Raw genomic sequence first — 27220 nt, 5'->3', positions numbered from 1 at the left:
ATGAGTACCATTCTACCAAGTCTCAATATATATAGTATGGGCTATCATAGGCTCATGGAATTGTAGAGCTAAAAAGCTATTTAGAACTGAAAAAAATGTTAAAATATATTGAGTTGAAGTTTTAAACTTTATAAATGAAGAAAATACAGAAAGATCAAATAACTTAGTCACACATTCAAAAATGAAGAATGTTGGATTTTAAAGCTAGTTCCTCTAAGTCCATATTAAGTGGATTCCCACATACTAAACCCCAATAACTTTCCATTTTTTCTCTCTTGGGTGAACATTTCCAATTCCCTTTATTAGCTAACACATTAGGAATTACCTCTCTGTAGTGGTTAAGTACAATTCCTGACCTTTTCCTTCTTTTATTTTCTCTTGAGGATTAGGGAGTATCTCCTTCATCATTGTTCTCACTTTGCCATACTTATTTTATTTCATGGTATCCAGCTTTCCAATTTTGTTGGGACAGTTTTTTCATCTTCCCTCTAGCTATCCACATTCCAGATTAAAACTTTCTTGATTAGCTTGAATGTCTTGCCAAACACATTCTTCCTCATCTTTACAAGAACCACACCATTCCTTGCCAACATCTATTATGTTAAGATCCAAAGTCATGGTATAGAAAACATCCTTTCTAATAATGTGTAGCATAGAAGCCTTTCTCTGTTAGTTCTAACCCCTTGCTTTATATTCTGTCTTGGGAACAGTGCAACTTGTACATTTTTTTGATAGGGCAACTTTATTTTATCACTTAACTTAACACACTGTAAGGATGGCCTAATGTACACCCTGAGCTTTATTCATACTTTTAAGGATCTTTGTGGAAATTTATCCTTATGCACATGCAACTATTCTCCCATCTTCTCTTTTATCCTGTCACCTTTCCTTCAATTAACCTTTCCCTAGATTCATTTTTCTTCACAACATTTGATGGCAAAATCAAATGGCCAATCAGAATATTTGTTATTCAGTTCTTTCAGTTGTGTCTCACTCTTCATGACCCCCTTCAGGATTTCCTCAGCAAAGGTACTGGAATGCTCTATCATTTCCTCCTCCTGCTCATTTCACAGATGAAGAAACTGAGGCGAACAAGATTAACAATTTGCCCAGGGTCACACAGCTAGTAACTATCTGAAGCTAGAGTTGAATTCAAGATGATGAATCTTCCTAATTCCAGGCCCAGTACTGTATTACTTAGCTCACCCTAATCAGAATATAATATATTTATTTCAAATAATTGTTGATAGGAAAGTTAGGGCACCAAAGAAACACAATTTCAAATGCTGGAAATGACTTTGAGGCCATCTTGTCCTGCCTCTTTACTGAAGAAACTGAAGTTGAATGACTTGCCTTTGGTTTGACAGGTACAGCAGAACCAGGTTTTCTGACCACAAATATATAAGTTTTCATTTCAGTGAAATCCCAGATAAATAACTGGATAACCATGAGCTTGAACCATTCTGAGGAAAGAATTCATATCTATCTAGTTAGCAAAAAATGCTAAAAAAAAAAAAAAAATCATCATGGGAGGGACTAGAAAGACAGCAGACCAATTCAGTGCTGAGGGAACTGTTAATTGGTTTATCCATTTTGAAAAACAATTTGGAATTGTTTGGATATAATGTTTAAATCCTTTGATTCAGAGATTCCATTAAAGGCACTCTTCCCTCAGGTAGGTGATTTACTGTAAAACATATATGGAAGTTTTTTTTTGTTTTGTTTTGTTTTAAAGCTGAATATGTAGTTTGTGTCTGACACGTGGGGATTGGATAACAATCTTTGTTCTTTTAAGTGTTATTGCATTTTAAGAGATGGTCATTTCAAATAGCATTTATTAAGCATCTACTATGAAATAAGTACTTTGCTAAGTGTTGGTGAAAATGAACCCTGAGCAAGTAACTCAATGTTATTTGCCTCAGTTTTCTCATCTATAAAGTGATCTGTGGGAAGAAATGGCAAACCACTCCAGTATCTTTGTCAAGAAAACCTCAAATAGCATTTTAAAGAATCAGACAATACTGAAATCACTGAAGAACAACAGCAGCAGCAGCAACAATAAAATGGATCTATGGGGTTTGTGAACATAAGGAAACTTGAGAAAATGTTCATGATAACAATGCAAAGGTACAAAAGCAGAGGTTCAAAGAAAAATAGAAGCCAATCATCAATAAACTATATTCTAATGTGGCCATTCATGCTAGTACTATAGGAATTTGATACATACATACATATAAATACAATTCACATAGTACTTCAAGATTTGTAAACAAGCTTTACATTTGATATTTGATTTTCACAATAGCTTTCTGAAGTAAATACTATTATTATCCCCATTTTAGAGAAGAATAAATTGAAGCAGAATATATACAAATTGAATAGCTTAGAGTGGAAGGGCACCAGCAGATAGAGAAAATTAGAAAAGGCTTCATATAGAAAATACAGCTTCTAGATTCAAGTTATGAAGCAAACTGGGCATTACAGAAGGCAGAAGTAAATATGGGGAGTATTTCAGGCATGAGAGCAAATCACTGAAAAGACAAAGAGATGTAAAATAGAGAGTCATATCTGAAAAACATTACCTAATTTAGTATGGTTGTTCCATAGTATTTGTGGAGAAGAGTCATAGGTAAGAACAATGAAAGATAGGAAAGAGCTAGTGTTTAAAGAAGTTGAAATGCCAGAGTAGTTCATATTTAATCTTAGAGGTAATAAAAAGCCCCTCTTTTGAAGAGTAGAATATAGATGGAGATGACATATTAATTACCAGGCTTTAGATGAATCACTTTCTTGAAGAGTAAAAGATGGATTCGATTGGGAAAAGATTTAAGGCATAGAGAATATTGTAGTTACCAAGGGGATAAGATCCTGAACCATGGTGGTGACCATGTGAATGGAGAGAAGGGAATGAATTAAAGAGGGATAGTAGAGATAGAAAGAGCAAGATTTTGCAATTGTATTGAAACATGAAATTAAGTACTAGGCTTGGAGTCAAGAAGATCTGAATTCAAACCTAACCTTATATATTCACTAGTTGTGTGACTCTGGGAAAGTCACTCAACCCAGTTTGCCTCTGTTTCCATATCTGTAAAATGAGCTGGAGAAGGAATTGGCAGACCACTACAAACTGGCAAATCACTGCCAGAAAACCTCACATAAGATTATAAGGAGTCAGCCAATACTGAAATGACGGAACAACAGCATTAGTAACAACAGCAACAACAAGCAATAACAACAACATGAATATATGGGATTGTGAAAATAAGGAGCCAGATAAGATGACAGGAAAAAATAATAATGAATGTTGGAGGGGATGTGGGAAAACTGGGACATTGATGCATTGTTGGTGGAGTTGTGAACGAATCTAACCATTCTGGAGAGCAATGTGGAATTATGCCCCCAAAGTTATCAAACTGTGCGTACCCTTTGATCCAGCAGTGCTACTACTGGGCTTATATCCCAAAGAAATACTAAAGAAGGGAAAGGGACCTGTATGTGCCAAAATGTTTGTGGCAGCCCTGTTTGTAGTGACTAGAAACTGGAAACTAAGTGGATGCCCATCAATTGGAGAATGGTTGGGTAAATTGTGGCATATGAATGTTATGGAATATTATTGTTCTGTAAGAAATAACCAGCAGGATGAATGCTGAGAGGCTTGGAGAGACTTACATGAACTGATGCTAAGTGAAATGAGCAGAACAGGGAGATCATTATATACCTCAACAACAATACTGTATGAGGATGTATTCTGATGGAAGTGGATTTCTTTGACAAAGAGAAGATCTAACTCAGTTCCAATTGATCAATGATGGACAGAAACAGCTACACCCAGAGAAGGAACACTGGGAAATGAGTGTAAACTGTTTGCATTTTTGTTTTTCTTCCCAGGTTATTTTTACCTTCTGAATCCAAGTCTCCCTATTCAACAAGAGAACTGTTCGGTTCTGCACACATATATTGTATCTAAGATATACTATAACATATTTAACATGCATAATTCTGCTTGTCATCTAGGGGAGGGGGTGGAGAGAAGGAAGGGAAAAGTCAGAACAGAAGTGAGTGCAAGGGATAATGTTGTAAAAAATTACCCATACATATGTTCTGTCAATAAAAAGTTATAAAAAAAAAAAAAAGAAAAAAGAAAATAAGGAGCCAGAGATGAAATCTATGAGACAAAGGATGGTGGTGTCCTAGAGAGAAATAGGGAAGTTAAGAAAAGAGTAGATTTTAGGGGAAAGATAAAATATTCTATCTTAAACAGTTCCATGAACATTCATAAAGGAAACACTTCTTAAGAGAGGATGGTAAACAGTAAAATGTAAAAAAGATGAATATTGAAAAGACTCATTTGTCACTTTTTATATCATTGGTAACTGAAGAGTGAGTGATAAGGTCATACAATAGTAAGAAAGTGTTAGAAAAAGTGGAAGCACTAAGTGTAGAGAACTTTTTCAAAAAATTTAGCTGAAAGAGGAGAGATTTAAGATTATAATATGGTGGGATGATATGCTCCATGGAGAGTTTTTCAATTAATGAGAGTAAATGAACTAAAACTCAGAAGGAACTGAGTTGGTGATGGCTCTGATTGTATCTAAAAGACATTAATATAAAGCATGATGCATTTCAGTGTGGTTGAGTCAAGTTATCAAAGGAAGGTAGAACCACTCAATTCTTAACCTATTTGTTTCAAGAATGACCACCTTACTATGAAGAGTTGAGCCAAAATACTTAATTAGTTGAAAGTCAAATATGAGACAAATTGATAAGAAAACAAATAGGTTCTTTCAATGATTTCAAGTTACCAGGCCTGGATAAGGTACTGAAATAACTGGCATAAATTATCACTGAGCTATTAAAACTGAACTTTGAAAGACTGTGCAAAGCAAGAAGTGTCACTTACTAAAGGGAACATTTGGCTAAATTTTTTAAAAACAGAAAGGTAGTGCAGTCATTAAACTGTAGGCCAATGAGCTTGACCTTGATTCCTGGAAAAATTCAATCAGGGGAATCCCTGATCAAATCTAGGAATTCCCCAAACACCCTGATGATATTATAGGGTATGGGACATTATTATTCCCTGATCAAATTGAAGAGTTGCTCAATCAAATTCATGATTTATAGGCTAGAAATCTCCTATTGTCATGTGCTTCTGTTGTAAATCACCACTACTATTCTTGTTTCAAGGGAAGGGATGAGAAATCTCATCCCTGTTACTTACTGAACTTTGGAAAAAGATTCAAGGGAAAAAGCCATTTTTTTCAGGCAACAGATGGGACCCAGAGAGAATTTCTAATCATTGGCTGATTAAACATTACCCTTTCTCTTTGTCAATAAAATCAAGTTTTCCCTACTTTCTCAGACTTGATGACTTGTTCTTCACCTTTTCTTATGTGCATCCTTTCCAGGTGAACTTGAGATGGGATTTCTTTCCCAATCCCATCCTTTCTCTCACCAAAAGCAGCAATGACTAACACACTAGAAATAAATGACAATAAAATGTGATAATTTGATCCTAAGATTTAGCTTAGTAACAAAAGGGGGAGAGTTTCAGGGCAAGGCCAGTTTTGAGAGGTGCCTTCAGGGGAAGAGTTTCTGAATTTGGGTATTTAGTCACTGGACCTTCAAGTGAGAAATTTCTTGATAGGCATTCTTCTTTGAAAAGAAAGAAAAAAAATCAGCATGGTTATTGTATTAACTCGTTGATGATTACTCTTACATTTAATCATTCAACCAAATCTGAATCAACCTAACATGAATTTTTTTTCATGAAATCTACACCCCAATCTATTGTTTACCACAATCATATGAGGGAAATTGTTAATACTTTGTTGAAATCTAAGTATGCCATGTCTATAGTCTTCTTCCAATTAACAATGTAGGGGTTCTATTTTCCCATTTAAAAAAAAAATAAAAGAAATAAAGCTAGTCTGGGATCATTTGTTCTATTTGATGAGTAAAGTCAGTGAGTCATTCAAACTGCAGGTCTGTTGAGGAGTTTGCTTATTCAGCAATATCCAAAGCATGTTTATGTTTTTGGGTAAGTCTAAACCACAAGGCAGTAATATTTATTTGGGGGAGATTGTGTATGGCTTTGTGGGAAAGAAAGACACTGTAATGAAAGAGAACCTTTCCAGAAGCAATCTCAATTTTGGTATCATTTTGGAGAGTAAAAGCTGATAGGACATGAGTCTTTTATGGGTCCTCTATTTTTTTATGAGTTCCTTTGTGCACTTAGCATCTGAAACATTTGTATGAAATGAAATAAAGGCTATTACAGATCTCAGAACTAGGTTGTATTTTGGATATTTGTAGGATTTGAAAACTACCACTCAAGTTTGAGAGACCTTTAATACCAGCTACATGTAAGTTGTATATTACAGACTCCCTGGATTAATCCACATGGGACTAGTAAACCAAAGGAAGATAAATTGACTCTTTGATGTCCAATTGCCAGGGATAGGGATTACATATCATTAAAGATGATTTGGAAATAAGCAAAAAAGAAATTCAGTGATCACTAATAGCCAACATTACTTCATTAAGAACAAATGATCCCAGACTAACTTTATTTCTTTTATTTTTTTAAAATGGGAAAATAGAACCCCTACATTGTTAATTGGAAGAAGACTATAGACATGGCATACTTAGCTTTCAACAAAGTATTAACAATTTCTTTCATATGATTGTGGTAAACAGTAGATTGGGGTGTAGACTTCATGAAAAAAAATTCATGTTAGGTTGATTCAGAATTGGTTGAATGATTAAATGTAAAAGAATCATTAATGAGTTAATACCAATTGAAGATGGATTTCTAAGGAAGTATTTATTAAATGTCTACTGATGTAAGGCTCTGTGTTAAGTCCTGAGGATATAAAAAAAGAAAAGTGTATATTTTGCCCTCAGGGAACTTAGAAGTCTGATGGAAGAAAACAACACACAAAAGGGAGTTGAGAAGCTGGGGACAGGAATGAAGGAAGAGGTTCTTGTATGGGATTTATGATGGTCCATGGAGTCTAAATAAAACAGTTTCTGATGGCAAGTGGAGTGTTCTCCAGAAGCTATGAAGAAAAGTTTGAGGAGTAGCTTAGTACTTCACCCTAAACCTCTTCAGTCTGAGGAGAGAGGAGGTTGAGGGAATTAAAAAGGTGTTTAAGTATCCCAAACTAAATCAATGAGCATGATAATGAGAAGGCTTGCTATAGATAGCTATGCTCCATAAATGCTTTACAATCTCTTCTTCTTGACCTTTCTTTGCCATATATCTTCAAAGGTTGAGTCCTTGGTCACCTGGCTTTTTGGAGGAATAATAGTTTTAAACTTATTTGACTTTTTCTCTACTCTTTATATGCTCCTTATTCATTTACATAATGGAAGAAATTATATACACATTAAGTTTAACAGAGGTAGCTAGATGTCACAATGCTGGTACTGGAATCAGGAAGCCTCATCTTCCCGAGTTTGAATCAGACCTTAGACACATATTAGTTGTGTCACCCTGGGAAAGTCACTTAATCCTATTTGTCTCAGTTTCCTCATCTATAAAATGAATGGGAGAAGGAAATAGCAAAGCATTTCTGGTATCTTTGCCAAAAAAAAACCTCGAGTGAAGATTTAGACATGATTGAAGTTGAACAACAACAACATAAATATTCAAGAGAAGTGATATGGTTTCTTTACCTTCTCTTATCAAGGGATGATATCACAGAACATATTTTAAAAGTTTCAATACATAATAATAAAATACAAACTCAGTGTGAGGAATTTTCCTACAACCATACCAAAATGTGTAAAAAAAAAAAAAGTACTTAATCAACTTGAGATTACAATGCTTTGTTCACTGGGAAAAAAAATAAATCATGACTATAGAAACCATTGTAATTGATTGAGAGAATTAGTCAGATCCTATGATTCTATGTATAAAAACAGTAGGTCAATTCAGAATTTGGCAAGTCTAGTGGTAGAAGATCATAAAGATGACAAACCTTATGGAAGCATACCTACTTTTGTGTCTGTAACAAATAAGGGCTGGGGAGAAAGGGTTGAAGAGATATTATATTCCTTGTACTTGAACCCACCACTGAAGGAAGGAAGAGAATGAAGTAGGAGTGGAAAAGGTATTTAATCACAATCAGAGAGATAGATGGTTGTGGAGAAACTTTCACTAGAAAGAAGATATAGATTCAAAGTGACCCTTGATATTGGAGAGAAATTATAAAGGATTTTGAAGAGTGTTAGAAGTAGAAACAGCAACTGTGGAGAGCTTTTTCAAGGATTTTGACTGAAAAGACAGGAGAGAGATAGGATTATAGTAGTTAGAGATGATAAGTTAAGAGATGATAAGTGTCCAGGAGCCAGTACAGCCTAGAGTCTGAGCTAGAAAATACACCATAGGACTGAATGTGTTAAAATCATTGTACTTTTACCTTTGTTGTTGTTTGCTTTTTTTCCCTTTTTTTGTGTTTTTCCTCCTTTTGATCTGATTTTCTCACACAGCATGACAAATGTGGAAATATATTTAGAAGAATTGCACATGTTTAACCTATATTTGATTGCTTATTGTCTAGGGGAGGAGGAGGGGACAGGGAGGGAGAAAAATTTGGAACACAAGGTTTTGCAAGGGTGAATCTTGAAAACTATTTTTGTATGTATTTTGAAAAATAAAAAGCTATTGTTTTTTTTCCCCTGAGGCAATTGGGGTTACACAGCTAGGGAGTATTAAGTGTCTGAGGTCATATTTGAACTCAGGTCCTCCTGACTTCAGGGCTGGTGTTCCACCTAGCTGCCCCTAAAAATCCATTCTTATCATTAAAAATAGAAAAGACACCATAATCCCTCTACAAGCCTCCTACTCTTTAATTTACTATTTGTTAATCCCATCATCCTACAGTAATGAACTATTTTGACACTAGACAAATGATCGTGGAAAGAAAGGAGGTCAGTCAGTCAATAAGTGTGCATTAAGTATTTACCATATTTCAGATAGTGGGTACTAGGAGTAAGAATGCAGGCCAAAAAAAATGTCTCTGCCTTAAAGGAGCTTACATTCTAGTGGGTAAAGACAGAGAAGGGTAGGATGTGGGTAAGAGGAGAAAAGAACCCCTATTATACCATGACATGTAGGATGCAGCCTGATGTAAAATGATGAGAACTGTCCTGAGTGTCTTTAAATTGAGATTCTATAAGAAGCTATTCAATTAGAAGGCATGTAACAGAGGATATCAGCCTAGTGAAAAAGAAATGAAAGTGTATAAGTAGAACTTTTTTGTATTATTAAAAATACAACTATTCAAATACAAAATTTTAAAATGTACCTTTCAGGGCTTATCTTATAATTACTCTTTATATATTTTGTTTCAAACTTAATAGACTACTAGTTGTCCTTGAACTTAAAATTTCCCTTCATCTGTGTATATCATGACTAGAACCTGCTCAGTTCTTATCTGTATCTCAGCATTCTTTAATGCTTCCAAGTCTCAGTTCAGGTACTCCCCTTCTCTGAGAAGACTTCCCTGATCACTCTTAGGTAATGTTCTTTTCTTCAATTTCCCTCATATTGTACTCATTTATGCATAGATTATGTCCCTACCCTGCCCCACTATGAAGATTGAAACAGATTATTTTGGTTTTGTCTTTGAACATCTGATACTGAACATGATTCCTTACATTCCTTGAAAACAGATTATTTTGGTTTTGTCTTTGAACATCTGATACTGAACATGATTCCTTACACATCACTACTGTTAGTTATTTCAGTTATATCCAACTCAATATGACATTATTCAGAGTTTTCTTGGGAAAGATATTGGAGTTGTTTGTCATTCCTCAGCTCATTTTAAAATGATGAAGTTGAGGAAAACAGGATTAAATGATTTCCCAAGAGTCACATAGCTAGTAAGTGTCTGAAGCTAGATTTGAACTAAGGAAGTTGACTCCAGGTCCCACACTCCATCTACTTACTGTACCATTTAGCTGTCCTCTCTTGTACATATTGGGCACTTAATTACTTGGTTGAATTAAATTAAATTAAAATTAATTGAAAAGTGGGGTATCCCACCTAATCCCCATTTAGGAAACCTAATTAAAATAAATAACCTTTTTGTAATGTTTCACAGTTTACAAAGAATTTCATTCAAAACAATCCTGTGGAAGATTTCCTTAATGGAGCTCCTTAAGCCTACCATATGGGTCTAATGGAGTAAGATTGTCCATAGCTTCCTACATTCATGCCCTAGGGATAAAAGGAGGAAGACAATATGACACTTAAAATTTTAAAGATAATTATTAAAAATTGTTTTTCATGTAACTAGAAAAAATATATGAAAAATTTTACCATAAAAAAAGATTTGATCTCTTAGACATGGCTCATTATGAAAACTAGTCCTGTCTTTTGATACTTATTAATAATTGTTACTCAAAGACAAAGGTGCAGTTGTGTATCTCCTGATGTGTGTCTTTCAGTGCTGTCCCAAGTGAGTTATTTACTCTAGAGAGCTTCACTTGGCATGGGAAAGAGACTACACCTTGTCCTTAGTTGCCTCAGGCCTTGGCCTACTGGCTTTTATGAAGCCTAATGGTAATTGTGCAATCTGATTGCCCTACAATAATGAATGCTTTGATATTAGCCAAAAACAAATGATATTTCTTAAAAGAAGGGAGAGAGGATATGAGTCTAGAGCATTCTTTGCATAATTAAGGATACAACTATTTATGATTCATGTGTAAAATGTTTTAATAATCATATGAGACAATTGACAATAATGTATATGAAGTTGAATAAAATTGAACTAGAAACTGGATGAAAGCAGTGACTCTGACATACTTCCTATCTTTCTGTGATGAATAGAAACTCAATTAGTTTCTTGATTAATAACATAAAACTAACTCTTCTCAGTCTAGGCTATTTTAAAACAAGAAGATTGGGAGAAATGTCTATTTGAATAAAAAGTTGTTCAATTGGATTATCTATTCAGGTACTATGATTTCCACATTGGATTCACCTTTCTCTTCAGACACATGAAAGGTGGGAAAAGAGAGTGGCTTTGGTGAAAGGAAGTATCTTTCCAGAGAGAAGATATCTATCCCAATTGCTGTTTCTGAACCCAAGGAATATCTTTGTGATTCTCACAATCTCCATACTTAAAAAGGCCATAGCCATTAAACTGCTTTAGCAGTCTAATGTTATTTCTTGATTTGCCTTTTTGAACTTCACAACCTTGCCATGGAGTCCCCAGTGATTATTGTTTCTCTCCTCACTTCAGCATTTATGAGGCAGTTTCTATGCCTTTTGGTCATGTCCTTTATAGATGTTTGGCTTATAACATACATAAGAAAAATAGTAGAACCACTCATTTCCTTTCCATTCAAAGTTTTTTAAAATACATTTTTATTTCTTTTGTTCATTACCAAAAAATGTTCCCACTGTCCTTCACCTTCCCACATAATCAGCTAATATAATAAATAAAATATTCTAAGAAAATGAGAGAGGAGGGGAAAAAAAGAAAAGAAGAAAATTAGCAACTCAATTAGTACATTGAAAAGTTATGAAAACATATTCAATGTTCTCTATTGGTTAACAACAATTTATGCTGTAAATATCATGTTTGCAGATGGTTGTTTTCATTATATTTTTCTCCATTGGAACTTGAGGTCCTCAAGAGCAAGGACTGTTTTTTTTTTTTTTTTCCATGCCCACAGGTCTGTGCAGTAGTAGTGATAGTAGGCTTATAGAATGACAGACCTCCATGGACTTCCTATCTCTGAAAAGGAGAGGTCTCTTTTCATTTCTTATTTGAGATCATATTTTAACAAGAATTTATTATATACTTGTTACATTCAAGTCACTGCTAGCAACTTAGAAAGTTATAGTCAAAATCAAATATTTTGAGAAGGTAAGATGTCATGAAAGTCTAATGGCTCCCAAAAAAGAATGAAGGAATCAGCACATTTGGTGTGGTAGCCCTCCCTAAAAATGTTGTTATTATTTTTCCTTCATGCTGGAAGAAGATCAAAATAATATTACATGTCAGAGGTCAATGTACAGTATATTTGGCTATTGTACAATAATAAAAGATAAAATTGTAAAATTATTGAAAATTAAAATAAAATAATGAAATAATAAAATATTAGAATTGTGTGGCTGATGTTGTTTGAATCATCTATAAGTTGGATTTAAATGGGTCAGAGTTGTGTGAAGTCATCAGCTTCACTCTTCACGTATCATAAGGGCTTAATGGCAAGACAAAAATCAAGACCACTGGCAATGGCTTCTGGATGCAGAGGATCACCTTGGAATCTGCACTGATCGAGCTCTAAACATCCCATAGCATCTTCTGTGGCTGCCTTCATGGCCAGTTGAAGTAAAATCTTCAAACTAGAGATTATTATTGATCACAAAATAGAAAATTTTGATTATATCAAATTGAAAATGTTTTTGTACAAACAAAACTAATGCAGACAAGATTAGAAGGGAAGCAATAAACTGGAAAAACAATTTTACAGTCAAAGGTTCTGATAAAGGCCTCATTTCCAAAATATATAGAGAATTGACTGTAATTTATAAGAAATCAAGCCATTCCCCAATTGATAAATGGTCAAAGGCTATGAACAGACAATTCTCAGATAAAGAAATTGAAACTATTTCTAGCCATATGAAAGGATGCTTCAAGTCATTATTAATCAGAGAAATGCAAATTAAGACAACTCTGAGATACCACTACACACCTATCAGATTGGCTAGAATGACAGGGAAAGATAATGTGGAATGTTGGAGGGGATGTGGGAAAACTGGGACACTGATACATTGTTGGTGGAATTGTGAATACATCCAGTCATTCTGGAAAGCAATTTGGAACTATGCTCAAAAAGTTATCAAACTGTGCATACCTTTTGATCCAGCAGTGTTACTACTGGGCTTATACCCCAAAGAAATACTAAAGAAGAGAAAGGGACCTGTATGTGCAAGAATGTTTGTGGCAGCCCTGTTTGTAGTGGCCAGAAACTGGAAGCTGAGTGGATGCCCATCAATTGGAGAATCCCTGAATAAATTGTGGTATATGAATGTTATGGAATATTATTGTTCAGTAAGGAATGACCAGCAGGATGATTTCAGAAAGGCCTGGAGAGACTTACAGGAACTGATGCTGAGTGAAATCAGCAGGACCAGGAGATCATTATACCCTTCAACAACAATACTATATGATGATCATTTCTGATGGACCTGGCCATCCTCAGCAATGAGATGAACCAAATCAGTTCCATTTGTTCAATAATGAATTGAACCAGCTACACCCAGAGAAAGAACTCTGGGAGATGACTATGAACCACTACATAGCATTTCCAATCCCTCTATTTTTGTCCTTCTGCATTTTTTATTTCCTTCATGGGTTGATTGTATGTTATCTCAAAGTCCGATTCTTTTTGTACAGCAAAATAACTGTTTGGACATGTATACATATAGTGTATTTAACTTATACTTTAACATATTTAACATGTATTGGTCAACCTGCCATCTGGGGGAAGGAGTGGGGGGAAGGAGGGGAAAAGTTGGAACAAAAGGTTTTGCAACTGTCAATGCTGAAAAATTACCCATGCATATAACTTGTAAATAAAAAGCTATAATAATAATAAAAAAGAAATAAAATCTTCACATCCATGTATTGCACTAGGGAAATCTTCACATGCTTGAGTAGACATATGCCTAACTCACAGGCAGCATTGAGCTCTGTTGATTACCCTCAACTGGGTTTAGCCCCTCTATTGAGATGGTTTACTGGAGTAAGCCCCAGGTGATAGCTGGGTGGCAGGTGAATGCCAGCCCTTAATTCCAATATGCTAATCCTTCCATGAACATCCCTACAGCTCTCTTAAAAAGTAGTTTCTAGGAAGAAAGGACTAGGGGCTATGAGGATTGGTTATATGCCAATGTGAAACTGGTACAGGGGAAACGAGATTTTTAAGCATGAGAGGGAGGTGGATCAAGAGAGCAAAAGAAGCTTCCAAGGTGACAATGCTGCTGGAACTTAGTAGAAAAGAAGTCTGAAAGTTGGAGGGGAAGAAACTAGAAATGAAAGAATGAACATGGTTAGCCTGGGGAACCTTCCTTATAATGGAGTTTGAAAAAGAAAAAGAAAAATCAGAAGAAGAGGTGAAAGGAATACAGAGATCCTCCAGAGTGAAAAGGATGCAAGACAGGAAAAGTCTCCCTTTTTTATTGGCTGGAGCAATATGTCATAAGGTTAATCACTAAAGGCTGCTTTAACAGTTAAACTTTTTGCTTACTAGTTACTTTTTTAAAAATGGCTCTACAAAGATAAGATAATTTTAGTGGCATTATGGGTTTTCTGTTTTACTTAGAAAATATGAGGGTGAAGGAAATCCTGTGGATATTTGATATTGTTAAATTCAAGTGTCTGGAAGATCACTATCCTGGTTTAGCAATCAACAGATTGCCTGGGGGCTCAAAGCATCTTATGAATTCTCTGCAATTTGCATTTTTAAGTTTTTATTAGCTTTGCAGAGAAATGGAGGAACTGGGACCTTCACCCTAGACCAAAAACTAATCTCATCTCCAAGCATACTGACTGTTTTATTCTTGTGGCCCTTTCTCCCCTGTCCTTACTAGAGAGTGGAATAGCAGTGTAGAGACCTCAACATATCACATCCTGATCCACAAGCAGTGATCTTTGCTGAGTAACAAAAGGAAAAAAATACTGTGTTCAGTATTTTGTAACACAAAAATATATTATTGGATTGAATGGAGTGGAAATGCAAAAATATTTGACAAAAAGAAATGTTTAAATCTGTAATTTCAAGGATGCAAGATAGTCCTAGTGAGAAAAGTCCCTTCACCCATGCCAACCAGTGAAAGTTCTGAAGTTTGTGTACTTTTATATAATAAGCATGTGAAAGGTTGAATGACTGCTAGGATCACAGATTCAGTATGCGTCACAATCTAGATTTGAATACGTCTGTTTCTGAAGTTCCTGAAAAACTTTAATAAAGAGGAAAGGGACAAAAGCATAGACTCATTTGAAGAGAATGGATGTTAAAAAAAAACAAACAAAAAAAACTAACAAATAGGAATAGAGAGCCAATGGTGGTTTCATGAATATTTTCTACTTTCAGGAGAAGTTTCCTCTGCCTAAAGCAGGACATATTTTCCACAAATTATATATTGCCTAACACTATATAAAAGATTAAGTATCAGTTGGGAAGGGGTAATCTTTCAGTGTTTCTGGCTAAAACAGAAACAAATGCTATTTATATTCACTCTGATCCAATCAGGGTTCAAACAATGACCAAGTACTTGACCTGGTACTTATCTTTGGTCAATCCCGTGAGAGTCTGAGTGATTTAGGTTTAAGGCTAGATAAGTACTAGCTCAAGATTTTGAGCATCAAAATTTATATTCCTTTGGGCATAACATTCTCAGATAAAGTTATCTTATCTCTATGTGAACAGAAGGAAGGGAAGAGAAAAGAGAAAAGAAGGGAAGGGAATAAAAGGGAAAGAAAGAGAAGAGAAAAGGAAAAAGGAAAAAAAAAGAAAGGAAAAGCTGTGCTGCCCATTCCATTCCCAATTTCATTTGGATTCCCAGTAGGGCAGCGCCTTCTCCTACCAAGCTAAGTTCCACTTGATCTTTCTTTGGGCCTGACTGGCTTAGAGTAAATGTAAACAGGAATTTTTCTGTTTTGGTCAGAAACCCTGAGGGATCTTCCCTCTCACATTGCTTTTTAAACTAGATAAAAGAGGACTTTCTCTGCTTCATTTCTTATTTAACCTTAATTATTGATTGGGTATTATCTCAGTCAACTTTAAAGTTTAACTTTAAGTTAAACAGACCAAGGTCTTCCACTGCATCCAGGGCCATCTCCAGCTGTCCTGATCTACATCTTGCCATAAAAAAACCAATGATTCCGGAGGAGGGGCACAGTACTCTCAAATTCATTTGCATGTTATGTTATCACCACTCTGAGGTCATGGTCTTCTTACAGAACAATGCATCAACAACATAAAAGGTTAAGTAACTTGCCTAGCTAGGATGTGTCAGAGGTTTCACTTAAACCTCTCCCTGATTTTGAAGCCTGCTCCCTAACCATTTTGCAACATTATCTCTTTAATTCTGTTATGGGGAACAACCGACCTGAGGGCTATATAAGGCTCACAAAATCATTTGCTAGGGTAACCTCAGGTGATGAAAAGCTGAAAACTATGTACAACAACCTTCTACTTCTTGAACTCTAGAAATTTATAATTTTGTATGGTTCACAAATGAAGTCATAACTATCTAAGAGGCCCTTGGCAGAAAAAAGGTTCCCCATCCCTGTTCTAATCTAATAACAATGATAAATAATAATAATGATGATGATGATGATAATGACATGTAATATCCTAATAAGAATTAATACAAATAGTAATAACTCACATTTATGCAATGCTTTAGACTTTATAAAGTAATAAACCCTGAAACATTTCAAGCATATTATTGACCAGAGATTTTAAAAGTAGATGAAGAAGCATAATTAATATTTTCAAAATGAAATGTGTATGTTTGTATTTGTTTTAGGAGACGTAATAATTAGATTCCCAAACTGCCTTTTATTCTTCAAGGTAAGAATAATGTCCAAATAACAATAAAAATTCTTAGTCAAGAGGTAGTGGGAAAAAAAAAAAGCCTTCTTTCCCCTTTTCCATATTTGGAAACAGATTTGACCATGTAGGATGTCAGGGGAGAGAAGAAACAGGACAGAATCTGAGTACCAAGGAATCAAGAACTGACATTCTTTTCCCACCATCTCTTTCCAGAACTTAGTTCCTATCTAAAGACAGTTAAACAATAATAATGATAATAATAAATAACAGCAAAATAACATTTACATAGTGGTTACTATTTCTAGGCACTTAAATATTAAGCACTTAACGATTATTATTTCATCCACAGAACAACCCTGGGAGGCAGATGCTATTATTATCCTTATTTTACAGATGAGGAAACTGAGGTAGAGAGTGACTTATCCAAGGTCATACAGCTAGTAAATATCTGAGGCTAGATTTGAACTCAGGTTTTCCTCACTCCAGGTAGTTCTTTATCTACTGATTTGAAAGATGAAAGGAATGAAACAATACTTTCATATATAGAGATTTAAAAAATAAGTCAAAGAAATTTTTTAAAGTTTATTCTTTGAGCAATGGCAGCATAAAACAAATTGAAATATAAAATAATTTTATATTTATTTTTGAATTTAATGAATACAGAAATTCCAAATACAAAGTAGAAGAGGGGAAAAAAGATTCTATGAAAATCTACAAATCTCTGTTATATGTTTGATTGAAAATATATATATATACACCACAAATTCAGCATTCTATTTTAAAAACTGTTCTGATTGTAGTTCCTTATGAACCTTGTTTTATTTTTTCTTCTGCACATTGAAAAAATTGCTTCAGTGATTCTCTCATTTCTTTTCTTCTTTTTTTTTTGAATCAATATTGCTAGTACTTCTAGCATTCCCACCCCCATAAAAAAACAAACAAACAACATGATTCTTGTAACAAATAAGCACAGTCAAGCAAAACAAACCCACACATTTTCCATGTCAAAAAAATATGTCTCTTTCTACACCTTGAATCCATCATCCCTCTCTCAGGGATGTCTTCTTCCCCATCAGTCTTCTGGAGTCATATCTAGCCACTGTATATAGCAGTGATGCTTTCTTCACAATTTACCAGTTGGAAGTCAACTCTAGAATGCGATGACAAACCTGATGTTATTTTCTTAATTTCCCTTCTCCCTCTATATCTATTTTCTATATTATTAAGAATAAAACCACCAGAAATACTTTGATCACTTTGTGAAAAGCCAAGAAGATGAGGATTTATACCAGTGATCCTCAAACTTTTGTTCTCAATATCTTTATTGTATTAAAAATGATTGAGGATCTGTCCAAAGAGTATTTTTTTATGTGGTTTATAGTTGTAGATATTGATCACATTAAAAATAAAAACTAATTATGAATTTGTAGACTCCTTGAAAGGATTTCAGAGATTCCCAGGATGCTCTGAACCAGACTTTTAGAACCACTGATTTATACTAAGGTCAGGTGTAAAACTGTAAGATTTTTGCTATGGGGGGAATGTGAGACTGGTGGCTCACTTAAGCTCTGTAGTTTTGAGCTGAAATAAAGCTATCAGCTGTCCATACCAAGTCTGGCACTAATATAGTAAAACTAGGAGGAGAGGATGCTACCAGGTGGCTTAAGGAGGAGTGAATCAGCCCACGCTGAAAATGTAGTCAGTCAAGGTTTCTGTGCTGATCAGCAAGACAATGAGCACTGGGTCTTCCAGCTTGGGAGACAAAAAGAGAACGCTCCCATACACTTTCTTGCCTCCCTCCAAAAAGAGATCACAGCAAAAATGAAAACTGGTTAGTTTAAAATTAGTCTGATTAGTGTATCTTTCCCATAGGTGTTCTCTTTCTCTACTCTTACAGGTCTCTCACTTTACCCCTTACTTCTCTTTCTCCTTACCTTCTCCTCTCCAGCAAGAACTATATATTTCTGGGATTCAGAATATCTTGACTATTTAGCAACAATCATATTAACATGTTCCTGGGCCAAATTTTGTTGGTGATGGAGAGGAAAGGGAGCTTGAGATGGAAAGTACAACAAGAAAAGGGAAAGAGATTAGGACTAGAAGCACAGTGGATCTTGCATAAAACAGTAAGAGGCCTAAGGGGCACAGCCAGGAAAAGGAAAGTCCTAGATTCTGATGGCCCCAGGACATCTGGAGGTTGGTTGTTAATTGTTGTCTTTCATTCTTGAAGAGGACCAATATGACATCATTATGGTAGAGTCAAGTTAATGTCCAACTGTAGCTGAACAGACCAATATTACTTCGGAATGTTCTGCTGCAAATCAGACACAAATAGACACAATGAATATTTGGGGTGGATTCTCTAACTTTGAACATCCGGTGTTTCTTCTGAGCTAATTCGATTCTTTTTTACTCAGAGAGCTCAGCATCTTCTCTGATGTAGGCTCGCCATGCTGGGCAGTATTCTACCAATGTCTCTCAAGTCACATATAAAATTAATTCTAAAGGAGGGCACCAAAGCAAGGGCAACTTGGATTGGGGAAGCAGAACAGAAATATGCAGAGCCTGAGAGGTAGGTGGGGTAGATGGGTGGAATTTCCTTTTCTTTCTCACTCAAGTTACCATCATATTTGTATCTGGGTTAAAGTCCTGTTCAGTTGTATTAGTTCCAACCCTGATTAGAAATTATTTTAAATAAAATAAATTTAAAATAAATTGCAATTACTTCATGTTTGTTTCTCAGTAGATAGTCACATGTTCTGATTGTTTTGACATTTATGGAGTGGAATTTCCTAAGGGAACATAGTTGTAACCTTGATAAAACTTGAAAGCAAATTGCTAATAAATTTATTGATTAAACAATAGATAAGCACTATTCTGGGTCTGCTACAAGTCTTTCACTATTAGGTGTTAATATCTTTAATGAAAACACCATAGGGAGAGGACATTCATCTTTGTCCAGGAGACAGTGTTAACATTAGGGGAATGTTGCTAATAAACAATTTTTAAAAAGAAAATAATTACTAGTTGATGAAATTAAATTGAAATCAGCTTATAGAATGATAACCAAATATACCTTGTATTCTCTATGCTGGAAGGGATCTCAGAAGTCATCTAGAAGAAAGCATAGTTGAAAAATGATCCTATATATAACGGCTGCAACATTACTGCTTGGTTTCAAATTCAATGCTCTTGCTGTTAGAAACATTACTTGAGATTTTTGTGTCCATGATAATTACCATAGACTACTTTCATGGTGATTGTCAAAAATTCTTTGGAGGTGGAAGAGAGTAGACACTGTCTATTGTGGGGTAGCAGAGATCCTGGGACACTAGCACAGAAGGTTCAGAAGGTTGTCAAACTCGTGGGTAGCTCACCCCACATGCTAGAAGACTATGAGTTAGCCCCTCCTAATTTTAGCACATTGAAATATATCATTTAGGAAAGCAGTTAATTAACATCTTAGCTTCAGGTAATTCACAAATTTCTTAATCTTGCTATCAATATCTTCATTCAAGTTATTGATAAACATTTTGAATGCACAGAAGAAATCTGAGCCTTGTGGAATTTGATTAGTGAATGCCCTTCAAGTTGATACTGATCCATTAATCATCAGTTTTGTACAAGTCATTCAGGTTGTTATGAATCTACTTGACATTTTTTTTTTCTCTTTAAGATATTATGAAAAAAATTGTCAAATGAATCTCTAAAATCATTATATTACATTTCCCTTATCTACTTGTTTACTAACCATTAAAAAATAGGAACGTAGTTTAGTCTAAACATAGTTTATTCTTTATACATCAGTGTTAGCTTCTAATTATTTACCACTTTCAATTCAAAATATTTAAAAATTGTCCCTTATATATTGTAGAATTTTCTTTGGAAATGGCATTATATTCATAGGTTCCTAGTGTGAATTTTCTACTTTCTTGTCCTTTTTGAAAATCAGGACAACTTTTGTCTGATTCTAGGCCCATTACACTTTTCTTGTTCACCTTGAATCTTCAAGACTGATGATAGCAATTTGGCAATCACAGCCAATTCCTCCTCACCCCCCAATACCCTGGGTTGTAGTTCATTCAGGTCAGGTGACTGCAACTCACTTAGCACAGCTACATACCATATCCTCCCAGTAATTAATTGATAGAAGAATTAGACATTGCTAAAAATCTTAATGAATTCTTAATGTTCGCAAAGGGATATCAGGATCAGATGCCAAAAGCAGACATAAATTTCACACCAAAGATAGAAGACATAATGAAGGAAATTAGGGTCCTAATATATTTTTCCCTGAATCAGAATAGGTGATGAATATCCAAAGTTTCAGAAAGAAGATAGAATTAAATAAGAACCCTAATCTCACATCTGAAAACACATTTTGACAATGAATAGGATATTTTTTTCATTTTGAAGAGAAGAACCATTGTTTAAGTCCTTTTAAAAACATTTAAACAGATTTTATTAAAAACTCAACAGTAATTATTAGTGAAGTCAATTAAAATTTTAATAACCACATTTAAATAAATCAATTTCAACCCATATATATCAATTTTTTTTCTTTTCTATTATTCATAAAGGTCTTTCCAGATTTCTTTGTATTCCTCATATTTTTTGTTTAATCCGTTGATGTATCACAAAATATTTAAGCATTCCTCTCTTGTTGAACATTTGATTTCTCCCCAACTTAGTTTTTGCAATTATATAATGCAAAATTTTTGAACAGCACTTTTTATTCCTTTTTATAATTTCAACATCATTGGGTCAAAGGATGTGGTAAGTGTTTAAAACAGATTTGCAACATTTACCACACACTACCAACTGTTTTCTAAAAAGATTGTTTGTAATTCCATTAACAAACTTTTAAAATTCATTCCTGGTTTTAGGAAAGGATAATGTTCGATTGGTTGGAAGCTTCTTTGAAAATATCATTGGTTTCTGATTCCTTCTGATATTTGGGATGATTATTTATTACAAATATAGATATGTATTATTTAAAAATAGTGCTCTGTGCTTTTCATATCACTTATAAAGGCTGTGTAGAGAGCAACAAAATATTTGCAGAAAGGGAAGGACTGATGATAAAAGACTGCCATGTGCTCAAAATATCATCATAAAATATAGTAACAAGAGGAAACTACAAAAAGAAGAAAATGGAATCACTGATAAGAGTGAACTAAGGGGGAGAACTGATGAAACACATTAATCTTGGGCAAACAGCAAAAACACCATGGCTGAATTTCTGATCTAATTTGACTACATTAGGGTCAAACTGGCATTTGAACTTTTGACTCCATGTACTATTAAATGTTTAACAATTGGCTCTTCAGAAAAAAAAGCACCCACAACTCACTTTTCAAGTTAATTTGTATTTTGAACACCTTTTTTAAGTTTAGACAATCAAAACAATAAATCAAACCCTCATTGGTAGGCTTACTAAATTCTGTTTGTGCTAATGTTCATGCTAAAAAATTAACCACTGTGAACTGGTTTCAGCACACTCCTGAGAAAAACAAACCCTAGGAAAAGCATCCATATGTACAAAAATGTTTTTAGCCTCCCTCTTTTGTACTAGCAAGAAGCTGGAAATTGAGTGGATACCCTCAGTTGGGGAGTGGTTTGAATAAATTATGGTATATGAAGGTAATGGAATATATTGTTCTGTAAGAAATGATGAGCAGCTTGATTTCAGAAAGACTTACATAAACTGAGGCTTCATGAAGTGAGCAGAACCAAGAGAACATTGGACAACAACATTATGTAATGATTAACTGTGATGAAATTGGATCTTTTCAATAATGAGGTGATTCAATGAATTTCTAATAGTTTTGGAATGGGAGGTGTCATGCACATACAGAGAGAGAACTATGAATGTGGATCAAAGCACAGTATTTTCACCTATTTTTGTTATTGCTGTTTGCTTGTTTTTAATTTTTCCTTTCTTGTGTTCTTTCCCCTTTTCATCTGATTTTCCCCCCTTAGAATGACAAATATTGAAATATGTTTTGAGTTATTAGTCTGCATGCTTATGTGGGGAATTGATGACTACTCCTTGGAAGTATCAGACACCAAACTTCCCAGATCATCTGTATAAAGCAATAAACCAGAGAAGTAAGAAATTCTCCAAAGTTAATCTAGATTCTTTACATGAGGAGGGAGACTTTGCTTAAAGAGTTACATATTTCTATATTTCTTTTTCATATTACCCATTAGTCAATGAAAAGAGTATGCAGAATCTCTCCATCATAATTATCCCTTAAACATCCAAATAATTATATGCATTGGTGTTTCCAATTCCCATAGATGTCTTTTAGATTTTTGGTATTGCAAAAACATTTTCCAATAAAAAGACATTTAAATACTTCAAAGAACTTTCTCATCCATTTTTTATTTGATTCTTATGATTACTTACCTTATAGGCAGATTAAAAGAAGACATTATTTTTATACATATCAAAACTCATTTAAATAACTTAAAAATCAGGTGTGTTTCTTCCATTTCCACTTTAACTGATAAAACAATTAGTATAATATGATGCATCACTAACACAAATTAATGCTATATTTGCATAACTGTATGTAGTGTTATATTCCTCAAATGAGAGACTGTGGCTTCATGGATAGATGGCTGGCTATCAAGAAATCTTGGAATCAAATTCTGCTCCTGACTAATATTATCCATGTGACCCAGATTAAGTAATTTAGACTTTTCAGTGAGCCCAGACTAGTGTCCAACATTCTGGTTAGTGTTGGTTATTTGGTTGTTTGTTCTTAATGTTCAAAGAGGACAAAAATGACACTACCTTGTGTCATTGTGTTGTATTTTTCAACACATAGTGTCTAACTGTGGCTGATCATCCCAATTCAGATTCAGAAGATTCTACCACAAGTCAGGCACAAATAATCTATATGACCATTTGGGAGGGAAGTGTTTTCACATCCCAGCTTCATTTTGAGCTACCACAATTGTTTTTTACTCATAAAACATATTTTAACATAGGCATGCCATGCTGGTTGATCCCATGCCAGTATCTCCCTTATCTCACAACGGATACCTAAGTTCTTCCAAGAGACACTTGTACCATTTCTTATCAGCATGTGAAGACCTGTTTTGTGTGAGTTCTCTGTAAAATAGGCAAACATATGTTTGGCATTCAAACAACATGGCCAACCCCTTAGAGATTATCACTCTGCAGTAGAGTTTGAATGCTTGGCAGTTCAGCTTTAAAAAGGACCTCGGTCTCCAGAGCCTTATTTTGCCAGATGATCTTCAGAAACATTCTTAGACATTTCAGACAGAAACAATCCAGTTTCCTGACATGGTGCTGGTATAGCATCCAGGATTACAGGCATACAACAAAGTCAATATAAATGCTCTGTAAACTTTTAGTTTTGTAGGAATATACTATCAAGGTAAGTGAACTTATCCATAACATTCAAAATTTCTTCTAATTGATGAAATTAATGATTCCATGTGTGGACAATCTAGTGCTGGCTGGTGGAAAATCTGTTTACTTGGTGTTAATTATTAGCCCAACATTATAAGCGGCAGAGAAGCAATCTATATGTTGTTGCATCTCAATCTTAGAGACTACACTGAGTGTACAGTCATCTGCAAACAAAAGAAAATTGTACAACTTTCCCATTTTAGTCTTGGCTTACAGCTTTTTCAAATTAAATAGTTTACTAACAATGCTGTAGTTGACATTGAAGGTATTTTCAAGTTCAGTGAAGGCAGCTGACATCACAAAAAACATGCTAACAAATGTAGGGGCAAATACACAGTCCTGTTTCACTCCACTGGAGACTGAGAAAATGCAAGAGCATTGTTCTTTATCCAGAACCTGTACAAACATGCCATCGTGAAAACTGCCATACATTACTGATAAACTTCTCTGGCAACCAGATTTCACCATGATTTTTCATAGGCCCTCACAACTGACATTTTCAAAGAGCTTAGTTAGATCAAAGAAGATTCTGATCCTGGCATTTCTCCTGGAGTTTTTGGACAACAAACACCATGTTGACTGGTTCTGAAGCTACATTGGCTTTTGGGTAGATGACCATCTTTCAGGTGAAGAATCAGCCAATTAAAGAAAATTCTGGTAAGAATCTTTGCTGATTAAGATTATAATTAAGAGAGAGAGAATCCCACTCTGGTTGAGACAGGGCTCTCCTTTGTTTAGATGGACTGTGGGAGAATTCTTGGTCTCCTCTTCTTGCCATATGACCTAGAAGATTTTCTGTCTTTTATAAGAGCTTTTATAAGAGTAGTGAGTTGTAGATCTCTGCTGGAATGTAATCAACACCAAACAATTTGCAAGAGTGGTTGAGGGATTAACTTCAACTTGAGGTAAATAGTTTTAGTATAGATTGTTGATGGGCTGTTGAGAATATGATGGAAGTATTCCGGCTATTTTTCCAGGAGCATGTCCCCATCACTGATAAGTATGGCTCTAACACTTTAAGTTGCAAAGCAAGTGATAATTTTCATTAGTAAAGGGAATTTACTCATATCAGTTGAAATCATTGTTCTAACCCTATCACATTTCTATTTACATTAATGTCAACATCTTAGATCATAAATTTTTAGATCCAGAAAAGATTTCAGAAGCCTTGATGTAGAATGCTCTCATTTTTCAGATGACAGAATTGAGACGCAGAAAATTTGTGACTTGCCTAAAATATTATAGATAATAAGAAATGTGATTTGAACTCAAATCTTCTAATTCCAGAGCCAATATCTACTCCATTTTATCATTTTGAGTTGGGCATATATTTCATTGAACAATTTAGAAAATGTAGCAGGAACACCTTTAGGAGAAAGATACTGTAATCCTTATTATTTTGTCACAACTAAATTGAATCTTTTAGGACAAAAGAATAGAACTACTTCCTAAGAGGAAGAATGTCAGTTTGTACAGCACATTTTATACTATTGCATTAAGAAGACAATGGTATATACAATTCAATAGCAATAGTAGCCTCCTTTCATAAAGCACTTTATAATTCTTTCCTTAAAATACCATAAGGTACATGACAAAAAGATTTTTATTTCTTCATTTTACAGATAAGTAAACAGAGAGGTTAAGTTAGTTGGACAAGATAACACAGCTAGCTAATAAAAATGTTAGAAATCAAAGTCAGGGTTGGCAAATAGGCAGGTACTACCCAACAACAATCCAGTTAATATAACTACTTCCTCCTTGTACCAATTTCAGTGGCAGGATAAGTTGTCAATCAGCATCAAACTAGCCTGTGATGATTTTTATTGATTATTCTGTTGCTACTAGCTGGCCTGATATTGATTGATAGCTTAGCCACTTATCCTTAGGGAATATGGGGAGAAGGGAAGTACAGAAGTTTGCAGGACCTCTTCCACTTCTGTAAATTCAAGAGGAAGCTTCATAAGCAGTAATTGGAGGATGAAATCAAATGCTGTTGGTTTATGATAAGAAATAGGTCCCAGGGATCATAGGCATAGGCTGTTGTATAGTCTACAAAGTACTTTATTACCTATGAGATAGGCACTGCAGCTAACACTTTTAGTAATGTTGCTTTAATAATTTATCCCATTTTACAGATGAAAAAAATGAATTCAGATCGACTGAATGACCTACCTAAAGTCTTATTGTCAGAAAAACAATAAGTTTAAACTATAATTAGAGAGCCTTTCCCACAGCCCTGCTCTACCATCATTGGCCTCCCATGTATAAAACTTTTTAGCTTCTAACTGGCTTAAATATAATCTTGCCAATTAATTTACCTTATATCTATCTTCCATATATCCCATACCCACACATCAAGCTAAAACTTTTTAAAACATGGCAAAATTCTGATTGTATGCAAGTACTGAAAATTGCTGTCCTTCTGACAACCAATATTTGTGTTTTCTGAATCCCTGTTTATATTAAGAATTGCAATAATCTCTCCTCTGACTCTGGAACCTTGTATCTCGTTGTTAAGTTTATTGAAACCTTTTCTTAGCTATAAGAACTATTAACATTTGATTATAAGCCCATGTATAAAAACAATGAAATGAGAAGAAAAATGAATAAAAGGAAGAAACCATTAAAAAAGTGCTAATTGGTCCACTGAAAATATATCATGGCTAGGGAGTTGGAATCATAAGTGTGTGTGTGTGTGTGTGTGTGTGTGCACATATACATATATAAATACACACACTATCTCAGAAAGATATAATGAAAGAAGAAAAATTTAGAAATTTGGCAATATAATTTTAAAAAGGGAAATTTATCTGAAAGTCAATTACTACTGACTTAAAATACTTGTACAGAAGTTATGTTTATGGAGGCATAGAGGTATATTCACTGATGGGAGTTGAAATGACATTGTCCCAAGCAGAGGAATAACTACTGAAAATAGGTGAGATGTTAGAATATCTAATTAAAAAGTATCCTCTTTGATCATTTGCTTAGCTTTTCAATGTAAACAGAACATAACATATATCTGAATTGTGGTACATGCATATTTATTGTATAGCATTCATAAATTATACTTATCTTATGTGATATAGTAAATAAGTTTGAGAAGAGACAGAGAGATTAAAGGAAGAGAATATCACTGAAAAGAAGAGACTGTTTTCTGTATTGTTTCATTCTAAAAACATG

Source organism: Sarcophilus harrisii, chromosome 3 (assembly GCF_902635505.1).
Source record: "Sarcophilus harrisii chromosome 3, mSarHar1.11, whole genome shotgun sequence".
Classification (NCBI taxonomy): Eukaryota; Metazoa; Chordata; class Mammalia; order Dasyuromorphia; family Dasyuridae; genus Sarcophilus; species Sarcophilus harrisii.
The sequence above is the reverse complement of the archived record's forward strand: the minus strand, read 5'-3'. Positions refer to the sequence as shown.